The sequence below is a fragment of the Falco cherrug genome, chromosome 2, assembly GCF_023634085.1.
Source record: "Falco cherrug isolate bFalChe1 chromosome 2, bFalChe1.pri, whole genome shotgun sequence".
In the NCBI taxonomy this organism is placed as follows: domain Eukaryota; kingdom Metazoa; phylum Chordata; class Aves; order Falconiformes; family Falconidae; genus Falco; species Falco cherrug.
In genome coordinates, this window is record NC_073698.1 from 80,991,665 (window position 1) to 81,003,958 (window position 12,294).

Below are 12,294 nucleotides of genomic sequence, written 5' to 3' on the forward strand. Positions count from 1 at the left end.
AGTAACAGACATTTGGTGAATAGGGATGCACATGGAATCATTTCTTTGTAGCTGAAAGCTTACTGACTTTAAATGCTTGTGGCATAACTTTATAGGTGAATTTTTACAGTTCTAGATAACCTTGTTCATTCTAAAATGCATAGTTTGAACGTACCCTTCTGATATTCTTCGCAATGTTTTTTTTTTTCATATGTAATGACTAAGAACAGCCTATTACTACACATGTACCTGTTAGGGTAGAAAGGAATTTCAGGATAAGCAAGAGAGGCAAATGCGTCTCCATAGCCAGGAGATTCTGGGATTTGGAAAGTTCAGGTGCAAACCTCTTCTCTGCCTGCACCAGGCTTTTGAATCTGCATTACCTGAAATCTCTGATGAGTTTTTAATCTATAAGGCAACCTTGACTTCTGTGTTCTTTCCAAATGGTGTTTCATTAAGGCCCAGCCTCAGACAGGTCCTAAGTTGCCCTTGCCTGCAGAATTCCTCAGAGGGCTTGAAATATAAAGATATTCTTCTGACAGTGACTCCATTTGTTTGGCACACGCTGAACAGCCCTGCAATTAATAAAAGCAGGCTCTCACTGTGAAATCACTGCCATTAGCTGTTCCTTGGGGAGTGCTCCCCTATTTTTTTCCACACAGCCAAAAAAAGCAGTAGCAGCTGGAGTGGAGGATCATTGCAGCTGATGTGGCTTCTTCTGGTTACATGGAATAGCAATATATTTTTATTCTTTTAGATATAGATTTATTAATGTGTAAATTACTATAGCAGGGTATTTAGCTTAGGGTCAGAAATACCTGTAAGTCAGGGTATTTATCTTAGGGTCAGAATACAGACCTCAGTTATGTGATCTCCTCCATACAAGTATCATATCAAAGGTAAAATGAATGATAACAGGCAAGGATGTTTGAAAAGCCTATGTGAAAAGTTTTCATCAAAGATGTGGCTCCTCACCCCTACTACCATAAGCCTATAGAAAAATTCAAGCAGGAAAGCAGCTTTGAAGGTTATCTGGTACAACCTCCACCTCAAAGAAGGGCCAAGGTCAAAATTATATGTCAAAGCTGCTACGAAGATGTGGTTCAAAGTTACTACTGCTGCTTCCACATGGCTCTAAAAATGATGATAAGACTTCAATTTTCTCAGAGAATACTGTGATTTTTTATCAGCAGTTGTCTTCGTTTCCCCACACGTAGTTTTAGTAATGCAAAAATATGCATTTGTTTTATTTTGTCAAAAAAGCTACAGTTTAGGATAGTCAAAAGGAAAAACACATGCAAAGCTGTCTGATCGAGCTTCTAAAAATTACAATGTTTATGACAGAGAAAATCCCCATGTGTGAGGATGCAAAACCTATTCCAGTTGTAGTACATGGATGCAATCTTATGTAGTTGCTGCACTCTCCGTTTGAGACATAGAAATGGCTCAAAGATGATGCGTTCGGTCCCTTGTCCTGTGTGCGTGTGTCTCAGTGTGAGATAAAGGCAGAGACAGCTGAGCTTTTAAAGCGGAGTATTTGTAAAAAAAAAAATCCTTGTTCCTGACAGTTAATTTGTGCTGTCTTATGTGCATCCACACCACTTGACATAAGTAAATTATGTCATTTAAGCCTGTCAGAAGAAGAAACTAACTCCTATGGCTTGTGGGTGGTAAATATGTTACCTATGGACTTTGACACCAGAAACATTGGGAAAAATTGGGGAGAAAAGAGGAGGAAAACAATATTCTAGTTGTTCCAGGCTGTGAGACAGAGAAGTGATCTACATACTAGAAATTTAGGGAGCTGATTGTTTTCAAATGGGTATCACGCAAAGGGAACAGGTACATCTGCAAAACACACATCTTCAGTGGCAAGCTCATTAAGGCAATTATTGAGAATGCAGAGACTGACCAGACTTTGTGAAACATAAAATGTAGACATACCTCTCTACATACATAGAAGAAAAGAGAATCTCAGGCAAATTGAACACCTCTGGGGACAACTGAAAAACGGGTGACATGATTGTATGTGATGTGGAGGAGTTTTTGGAGTAGGACAGCCATGAAAGAAGTGCACATAAAATTAGTAGCAGATGATAACTGTGAATGCTGAAAAGATTTTAGGATGGCTAGAGCATGTCACTTGTTTGAAAAGCAGATGCCTGCATCATTAGCAGCAGTGATGCGGTGTGGTGACAAAACCAAGAGAGGTATGATCACCACTTGGTTGCCTGCACTGAACCCCTCCCCATCATCCACAAACATGCCAAGACAAAACAGGAGGCAATAAGATAACATCCAAACCTAAGAGACAAATATATGATGAAAGTGTAGCAAATTTGCAGCAGATAATGGAGACACAGTTAAAGAAACCACGTTAAAAAGGAGTACCTAGTATATGGACTACCCAAACTTTCATATACCACTTCTTAAACAGGTACATTGTCTAGATGAGCAAAATGATCCAGCTCATGCACTGCATGCAACTGGAGAATAACTTTAACCAGAAAAAACTTGAAGTGATATTACAAACACTGGGTTGGGCGGGGGGGGGGGGGGGGGGGCTTACCCCAGAATACAGAAAAATAAAAATCTGCAGCTATTTTCACAGGACCAGAAGAAGTATTTGGAAAACCAACGGCTGACCTCAAGCCTAATTGGTCTTCATCTTGAGTAAGAAATGATAGGTAGTACCCTGCCATTAACAGCAATAGCCTCACTGGCATTAGTTGGGCAGTATTCATTCACTACAAGGGGAGAAACCAGTGCTAAATTCAGGTACAATAGAAACGTAAGTCTACAGTACCATGGAATATATGTCTTCAGCAAATGAATTCTGGGACAGAAAGCTTTAAAATCATCATGATAAAAATTTAAATAGTGGAAGACTATGTAAAAATTAGCGAGCATGTATTTCCTAATAATGGAAAAAACCCCAGTGCACAGGTTCTCTACCAAAATCTAATCAAACTTGCCATGACTGAAGCTCTACTAGTACATGAAATGATTGCCAGGAAAAGGGTTGCAAGCAGAGAAGCATTCTGGTGCATCACACGTCAGAGTGTAATTAAAAGGGTGGAAAATACCTGCAAATGAGATTGCAGTGGAGGGAAAAAAGCAGATGCTGATCATCGGTCTTGAATGTAGAACAATCAAGTGAAAGTACTACAGCCTACCCAGTGTGCGTTACTGGGCTTACATTTTCTCTGTCTTGTTTGGCTGGTGCACTAAACACCTAAACTAACACCTAACTAAACAACCACAAAGCAATTTGTTTACCTTTTGGTATGTCACCTGCACAGAAGATATAGCAGAAGAAGTAGAAATTAATAGAAAGACTAAAAGGAGCCGCAGAACAAGTAAACTGATCTTAGAAAAAGGAGGCAAAAGGCATAATCCAAATCATGTAAATTAGTACAGAAATCAAGAACAGCCTTTTGAAATGAACTGAATGCTGCCCTAAGGATCATTATCCTTTCTTCTTGGAAAATATTAAGAAGTAACACTTCAAGCAGCAGATCACTGCTGCTGTAGAAGAGTGGTCCATATTGAGCATACTGATGCCAGATGAACAAAATCATACTTGAATTAGGATCGTGTGGTCCTCTTGTTCTTCCATCAGTAAATGTATGACTGTGCTGTGACATTTGACACGTTTGACAAATCCTTATGGAATATTCTCTACAAATCTCTGGTTTGTACATTGTGGGGATTTCAGTATGTGACACTAAAGCTAGTAGAGTACAACTTGCAACTGAGAAAAAAGTAAAGAGAAAAACTACAACAGCTCTGGCCGCTTGGGCAAATCTATGTATGGGTAAAGAGCAAAAGAAGTATGAGGCATGAATGATTTTCCAACACTTTGTCTACAGAGAAGCTAGCAGAAGTAACAAATGGAAAGAGAGACACCGTATCTTAGAAATAGAGGAGGAGGGGAGGACAGTTTGCAGGAAAGAAAATAGTTTCCTTGACTAGTGGAGATGTCTGGAGTAAAACAGCAAAGCTGACTGCTGAGAACAGACTGGTGATAAAATGAGGGAAGAGATGTGATTCTAAACAAAACGTTTCGTAATTCTGAGAAGATCCTTTGAGATGTTGAGCTTGGCCTGATGCAATGGAAAAGAACTGCCAAGAAATACACTTGGCAGAAGTGAATGAACTAAGAGAAAACAATAGCTCGTCTGTTCACTTGCTATGCTCTGTCTCATGTTTTGTTGTCACACTAGGCATTTGGGGCATTGGCCAAAAAGATCACTTTTAACATCCAAATTTCAAGGCCGCCCCATGCAAAAGAGGACACTTGCAGCACTATAAAATACCAGTTTGGGGCAGATACGCTCTCTGTGCATGGCAGCAATGGCAACTGATTTATTTATACTTATTTATATTTATATATAATATTATAAAAATTATTATTTATAAATATGTATTTATATTTATTTATTTATATCTATTTATGTTGTTAGAATGGATCCCTGTTATTCACAGTTCTTTATTAGTCGTGCACAATGGGATAGTTGATTTCCTGTTGTTTTAAGAAAAACAAGGGAATAACTTGGCAATACTTTTACCCAATCACTCTGTATGTGTGTGTGTTGAAAAAACGAAGCATTTAGAACAGTATGTAATTGCTGAAAATGTCTCTTGAGCCTCATCTACTTAGTGCATATTGTCCTGCGTGGATCTCCTGTGTTGTGAGTGACCCCAAGCAAAAGAGTGCTTTTGCTGTCTGAATTGCCTTCTGCTCCTTTACTGAGCTATATTTCTGCCAGATATGCTTTGCCCTGATGATTAGCAGCAAATGCTTGTTTGCCTAGGACACTAGATAATGCATCCAAGAAACGGTCGTGGAAATGGAGTTCACAGGTTTTGGGGTGTGAAACGCCTTCTGGAGGATTATTTTCTTATGCCCAGGTTTAATACATTAACCATAAGAACAACAAGAGAGTGGGCACAGCTGAAGAACAAACTAGGATAAAGTCAGGTGCAGATGCCTTTAGCTAAGGAAGAGAAGGAGCAGGTTTGTCTGAGACCATCCAGCTGAAGATTTCCTTCTCCGAAAGGAAGGTGTTGGTTTCCAGGACAACTTCTTCAGCATGCCATTTCTTATCCCATGCAACACACCACACATTGGAAATCCTCTGAGCAGTTAAAGAAATCCATCACAGCTAAGCCTGGATCCCAGTGACTGGTAAACCCTCAACAGAGAGCATGAAGACACAGTTCATGATACGTAAAGCAACTGATCTCTAACATGTTACAACTAAATCATTAAGGTATATAGGGTCTACCAAAACTAATTTCAAACCTCAGCTTTCCCAAACTGTAATAAGATTAGATTCATACAATGTCATACAATTAAGATCTCTCTTTGTTTCTGATCATCACGATCATCTGGGAAGAAAGCTAATGAAATATTGAGAGAAAATGCTTAAAAGCCATCTTGGCAACAGCAGAACAGGAGAGATATTTTCAAAACCGAATATATTTATGTAAAGGCTCAAGACAAAAATTTACTCTAAGGACATAATATAAAGTGTAGTACAGGTATTTGTTTTACAAATTAAAAAATTTGGGTTTATATCTCACCAGACATCAAGAATTTTAAGAAGCAGATTAAAAGAAAAACTACTGTTTGTCATTTCATAGATCTAACTGTAACTTGCTTATGGTTTTGATTAAGTCAATGTTACATGGTTAAAGTGAATGAGCTCTGATTTGAGATGATGAAACATATTAAGCACAGGTTTGGAAATTGATATAGTGCTCCAAACTGACAGTCTAAATGGACCATTTAGAAAACTATTTTAAGAACAACAGCTATATTAAACAATATTCTTAATACTGCAGTAGAAAGCAAACACGCATCTGTCTGCCATAAGCCATTGCCATGAACTAAAGAATCTAGGAAATTTTGGATAATAATCTCTGACATGAAAACATTCCTTGAAGAAAAACACAACTGTATTCTTGGACACATTAGTGTCCAGACCAAAACAACACCCATCACATCCCTAAAACAACATTTCAATGTTGTCTTTAGAATTAGAAATGAGAAAATTTAGAAAAGGCTTTATTTCTCCTCATAGCACAGTCAAATAGGAAACCATGTAACACAACAGGATGTGATACGGGTGCCAAGTAGTGAGGAACAGGAACTGAAATCTGTATGTGTTATGTTGTTTATTCAATTATTTGATAAAAAATGGTACTACTACTAGGAGCACACTTAATGAGAACTGTAGTTCCATTTTATTGTAAAAAGCTGGTTTGGCCCTTAAGTGACTCAAAAATTTCCCTCTGATAGCACTTACAATACAAAGCGTAGATGTAGCATAGTGTGGCACACAGGCTTTTGAAAATGTGGTTATAGGGCAGATGAGTGGTTTGGCTGAATTCCCCTAAAACCCCAGTCTTTTAGGAGGTGTAGTGGTCATGATATTAAGACTGATTCCATAATTGGTATAACACACTGAACAGTGTTACAATTAGAAGCATGTCGTTAGTTGCCAGTCTTCCAGTGAGTGCAGGTGGGGATCTGCCTGTGAACAGTGTCTGGTTTTGTGTGTGCTGTTATGCCATGAAATGCAGCCATGGTTGTGCAGCCCTCTGTCTTCTATTCACACCAGGGCAGGGCTTGCCCCAGAAAGTAAATGTGGTGGTTTGACCCTGGCTGAATGCCAGGTGCCCACCAAAACCATTCTGTCACTCCCCTCTTCAGCTGGACAGGGGAAAGAATATATAACTAAAGGCTCATGGGCTGAGATAAGGATGGGGCGATCACTCGGCAATTACCATCATGGGCAAAACAGACTTGACGTGGGGAAATTAGTTTAATTTATTACTATTCAAATCAGGAAAACACCTTCTCCTTGCCATCCCTTCTTCCTTGGCTCAACATAATTCCTGTTTTCACTACCCCTTCCCCCTGTGTGGCTCGGGGGACAGGGAATGGGTGTTAGTTCATCACACATCGTTTCTGCCACTCCTTCCTCCTCACACTCTTCCCCTGCTCCAGCGTGGGGTCCCTCCCATGGGAGATAGTTCTCCGTGAACTTCTTCAATGTGAGTCCTTCCCATGGGCTGCAGTTCTGCACAAACTGCTCCAGTATGGGTCCCTTCCGTGGAGTGCAGTCCTTCAGGAACAGACTGCTCCAGCGTGGGTCCCCTGTGGAGTCACAAGTCCTGTCAGCAAACCTACTCCAGCGTGGGCTTCCCAGGGGTCACAGCCTCCTTCGGGCATCCACCTGCTCCAGCATGGGTTCCTCCATGGGCTGTAGGGGGACAGCTTGCCTTACTGTGGTCTTCACCGCAGGCTGCTGGTGAATCTCTGCTCTGGTGCCAGCACCTCCTCCCCCTCCTTCTTCACTGACCTTGGTGTCTACTGTTGCTCTCACATAGTCTCACTCCTCTCTTCTGCTGGTGCAGAGTTTGGATTTTTTTTCCCCTTAACGTGCTACTGCAGAGGTACTGCCACCATCACTGATGGGCTTGGCGTTGGCCAGTGGTGAGTCCGTTTTGAGGCTGACTGACATTGGCTTCATTGGACATGGGGAAGCTTCTGGCACCTCCTCACAGAAATGACACCTGTAGCCCCCCAGCTACCAAAACCTTGTCATGCAAACCCACTACAGTAAACAAGAAGCAATATTGCATGGCTCATCAGCTGATGATCAGCTCTCCAGCATCTTCCTATTGTCCCCAGTGCTTTCTTGCACCACTGTTTGCATACATGCAATATTTTGTAATGTTTTAATTCTAGCTCTCCTGCCCACCTGTTTTTCTTGCACTTGTCTCTAGCTAATATTGGAATGTGGCCTGTTTGTCCTTTTCCCATCACTGATGTTGGTATGATGTAACGTAGGTAAGCTCTTGTAGGCAACACTGCTATACCAATTGCAGCTCGGATTGGGAAAAGTGACTTTTTATTTCTCAGTTTTGTTTCAGCTTATGTATTTCAATTTTATTTTTTCCTTTGAGGTCATCTGATGTATTTCTTAGAAGTGGAGGTTTAGTAGGGAAAAATGAGAGAGAAAGAAAGAGTAAAAAAGAGAGGTCTGGAAAATAAGATCCACATCACAAAGAGCTGGTAAGTGCTCCCATGATGGGTCAAGGCAATAACATGGTCTTTGTCTAGACAAATCTCAGAGATAATTCACCCTAACTTTCATTTTTGAAGGAGAAATTTTGAAGACTCTGCTCTTAATTTGATGATATTCAAGATGACTTGTTGTCTTTAATGACACAGGAGTAATTTTTCCTGGGGTAAAGCAGGATGTGATCTGGCAGGTTGCCAACTGCCCTGTGGACACTGCCCACTCCCATGTTACTTCCCTCAGACCCTCCAGAAAGCAGTGAAAAGGAGAGTGGTTTTGCCACATGACAACACATTCCCAGGGAATTCTTGCCAAGCAGCTGGTGCACCACAAGTTCATACATCAGCTTTCCCCAGCGTAACTCTCTCATTTCCTCAAACCATAGGGGGGCAGTTGCTCTGGTACCCAGACCACACAATGAGCAGAGACAGGCAAGGGAGCAAGGGCATGGACTTCTGGCAGGGGGCTGCACTCTCCAGAAGCTCTCAGAGCCAATGTGAGCCCTCAGGGGGCTGCCACGGCAGCTTCCAGGCATGAGCAGCTCTGAGCCTGGGCACTCTGTCCGAACCTGGTCATGATCTGTACTAGAGCCTGATTCCAGGGAAGACTGGAATTCTTCTGTTTTGGGCAATGCAGAAACAGGAGGCACAAGCTTGCCAGTATTAAGAGGCAAAGAGCCGACATACTAATGTTTGGGTGCTCATGCTGCACAGCCAGCACTGTAAAGCAGACGTTGATCCCTGACTTTGTGACAGCTGAGGGGGACCCTGTTCAGGAGACCGCTGGCTACAGTCCCCCTTGCTCTGCCAACTGGCTCCAGCCCTTCAGCTTCCTCAGGCATCAGCACTTCTGGGACCTGACATAACCACAGCTCCTGGTGCAGTGTGGTTATAACCACACTCCCTTTGCTGCAAAGACCAAAGAAACCCCCTAGAATTTGCTTTCTGAATATGCTGCACCAGAATAATAAGGAAATCCGGCTAGCCCCCAAGGCTAACATACTTTCCTGCCGCCTCCACCCAGGCTCCCTTCAAATGCTATCATTCTCATCTCAAAGGCAGCAGCAGAAGCAATAGCACCGGGGGGACTCACAAGTACCTCAATCATCCTCTGTCTTCTTAGGGATCTGTATTTGACATGGTGACTTTGCAGAGGCCAGAAGGACCATTAAACCTGCTATTTTGACTCCTGTAAGCCACCAGAGTTAAAGGGCTCTCAGCTCTCCAGCAATTCCAGAAAGACCTCCAGGTTTAACCTACAATCCCTAAGAGAAGCAGATCCACATGGTGTTTTATGTTAGTGGGTGGTTCATTCCCAGAGCTCATCGTTCTTAAACAGCTTCTTCACTGTCCTTTGGCAGTGGCCTGGATTTGCTTCCAGTTTTGGGCTTCCCTTCTCATTTCTGTGCTGAAGTAAAGAGCCTTGTTAGACTGGCTACCTCCTCTCCACTCTCCCTTAGCCAACCATTTGGTAGCCTTTGTGCCACAGCATTGCTCTGAAGTATGTTTCTGTTGCTTGCGAACGCTGACCCTTCATTACATTTCTTGCACTTCCTCAGTTTGATGAATTATTGACATGACCTACTGTTCTTCACTTACAGCCTTGCAACTAATGGTGTAACAGAAACCAAATTCAGAGTTAGTACGATGCATAAAAAGACTGATGGGCTCTAGAGGTGCAGAATCAGTCCTTTACCTCTGCTTCATCAGAGGACCTACATATTAGATGGATTTTAAGCCTATGAACACTTCTGCCTCTTCTTAGCAGGGCATTTAAAATGCTGTCTTCATTGCATTTACCTTAACAGACTGGATCATTCCAAAATGTTAAGTGGAAAATGTAAAAAGAAGGACAGAAAGGCAGGCAGGGAGACATACCAAAACCCTGGCAAACCCATTTTTAAGACCAGATGACTTGCATAAATACACCCAAATGAAGCTCCAAGTTAAACTTTGTAGGAACTGATCTTGTGAGAAGAAAACAAAGATGGGCTAGAGTTCACGCCTTCCTCTATCATCTTCACATTTGTACTATGCCTCAGAAAAAAAATCCTGCTATGGTTGTACTTGTGGTTCCCAGTTTTATTATTAAATACATGCAAATAAAATGCTGTCTGGACTGACAGATCATTTTTTAAAAGGGTCTTAAGTACATACGTTTGAAATGTTCTTGGGTGTACAGGAAGGGGGTTTTTAAAGTGTGTTATTTGAAGGGGGTTTTTAAAGTGTGTTATTTTGTAGCAGTTAATGTTAGCTCTAAGTGGAAACAAGGAGATACTGCCTTTGAAAAGACAAGCATTTATTTCATTATTGAAAGCACTGTACAGTCATTCGGTCTTTGAGGTCTGGGGTTGCTGAAAGACAACTTGCACCAGATGGTTTAAGATCAGATTCTGAATATTTAAGAGATTAGAGGCTTAGTTCTTTACAGCACTTGTTATAAGTTGTTTCTCCCTAGCGTGTCTGAGGAGTTGTGATCCCTTTTATTCTCTTCTTTAAGTATGTTTGTATTAGCAGGATCTAAGTCTGCCATTCTGCAACAAACAGGATTAACATACTGCGTTCTCCTGCTATACCTCAGCTGGGGTGCAAAAATGTGCATTCCTCATTCTCCACGTGCACATTTGTACATGTATATGTGTTTGGCATGCAGTCAGCCTGCAAGGTAAAGGACTGCTGATGTATGTGCAGCTGTGTCCCTCATTTGTCCTCCCTATCAAAACCCTGGGAGTTTTGTTAGGAGAAAAAAGCTACTAAGTGATGTTTGGGCATTCTCTGAGTGATTGTTTTAGGGACTGACACATCTCTTCTCAGCAGAGGTCATTTCCCCTATTTCAGTCAGTCCTACTTCATTCCAAAAGTAGGATAGCTAGGAGTTTGTGCTGCTGCACATCTTCCTGAAGACTTGTTGTGTCTCTTTAAAGTCTGTCGCTAGAATTTAGCATATTTTGCCTCCAAGAGAGAAGACAACAGATGGTTGAGGCATTCCTGAGAGAAGTTTGCAAGGCAACTTGCCCTAGTGGTTTTCACCCCAACTCAGGGTATAATATATCATGCTTGGTCAAAAAGAGCATTGCCCTTACAGCTCATAAGACTGCTCTAGAGAAAGTTTTGAGGTTTTTTTAAGGTGTTATTTATTTTTGGTTCTCAAATAGACTAGGTTATGTATAGATTATATTTTAGGAGAGGGAAGGAATTCCATTTCTCCTGCACGTGGCTCATATATCTGTCCAGCAGATGCTATCTACATTGTGCTCTGCTTTCAGAATACCAGGACTATGGCAAGGGAAATGCACATATGTATGCATGCATGAGGCCAGCATGGATCCACAAAACAGGTAGATGACATTTTGTTAAAATGCTGTATCAGTCCTTTGACCATTTCCTTTGTGAGAACTTCCATCCATGATAGGAAGATAGAAAAGAAAGTGCTGGGAATGAAAACCACAGGAATACATTGGCAACACAATACAGGTCACTGAGGCAGCTCAAAATTCAGTAGATGTTTATCTTTTACTTTGTTCTTTACATGCCATACGAAGATTTCCAGTCAGATTTTAATTTGCCAGAATAAAAAGTGTGAGAGGATACACAGTAAGAATGTCCATTTTCCCTAATTACACTAATTTTACCACCCAAACACCTGCTTTTCCATCCGGAGCCATGCAAGGTTTTCCTGGAATCACAGTTGGAAGGGTCTCAGTGAAGCATGCATGCGTGGTGACTTCCTCTGCGCGCGCTCACACGCGTACGGGTTTCTTGCTGTGACTTGCACATACTGCCCATGCTTGTCCACCCACACAACCACAAAAGCAGAAGAGGCTGTGAAAAACCAGACAAAAATGGTGTAGTCGCTACTCTGTGACACAGTGGAAAATGTTGTGCAGAACACTCCACACTTCTAAATAAGTACAGCCACTATTTGCAAGGATCTGCAAAAGTGTCCGAGTGCCCAAATCATTCATTGTAAGACTGACGGACAGCATCCATTCTTAACAGAAATATTGCTAACTTTGTCAGCTGTAGAAATCATTGAAGAGTATTTGGGATATTTCTGTCTCTGAAAGCTCTGCTATTTAGACCACAGTATAAGATATATATCTGACATGTATTACAAGTGGTTGTAACTTTACTACCTCCTTGGGATTAATCAAGGCATTACTCTCTACATTTCTAAATAAGACTCTGTGCCAGTAAGTTGTTTTTTTTCGCCAGCCATC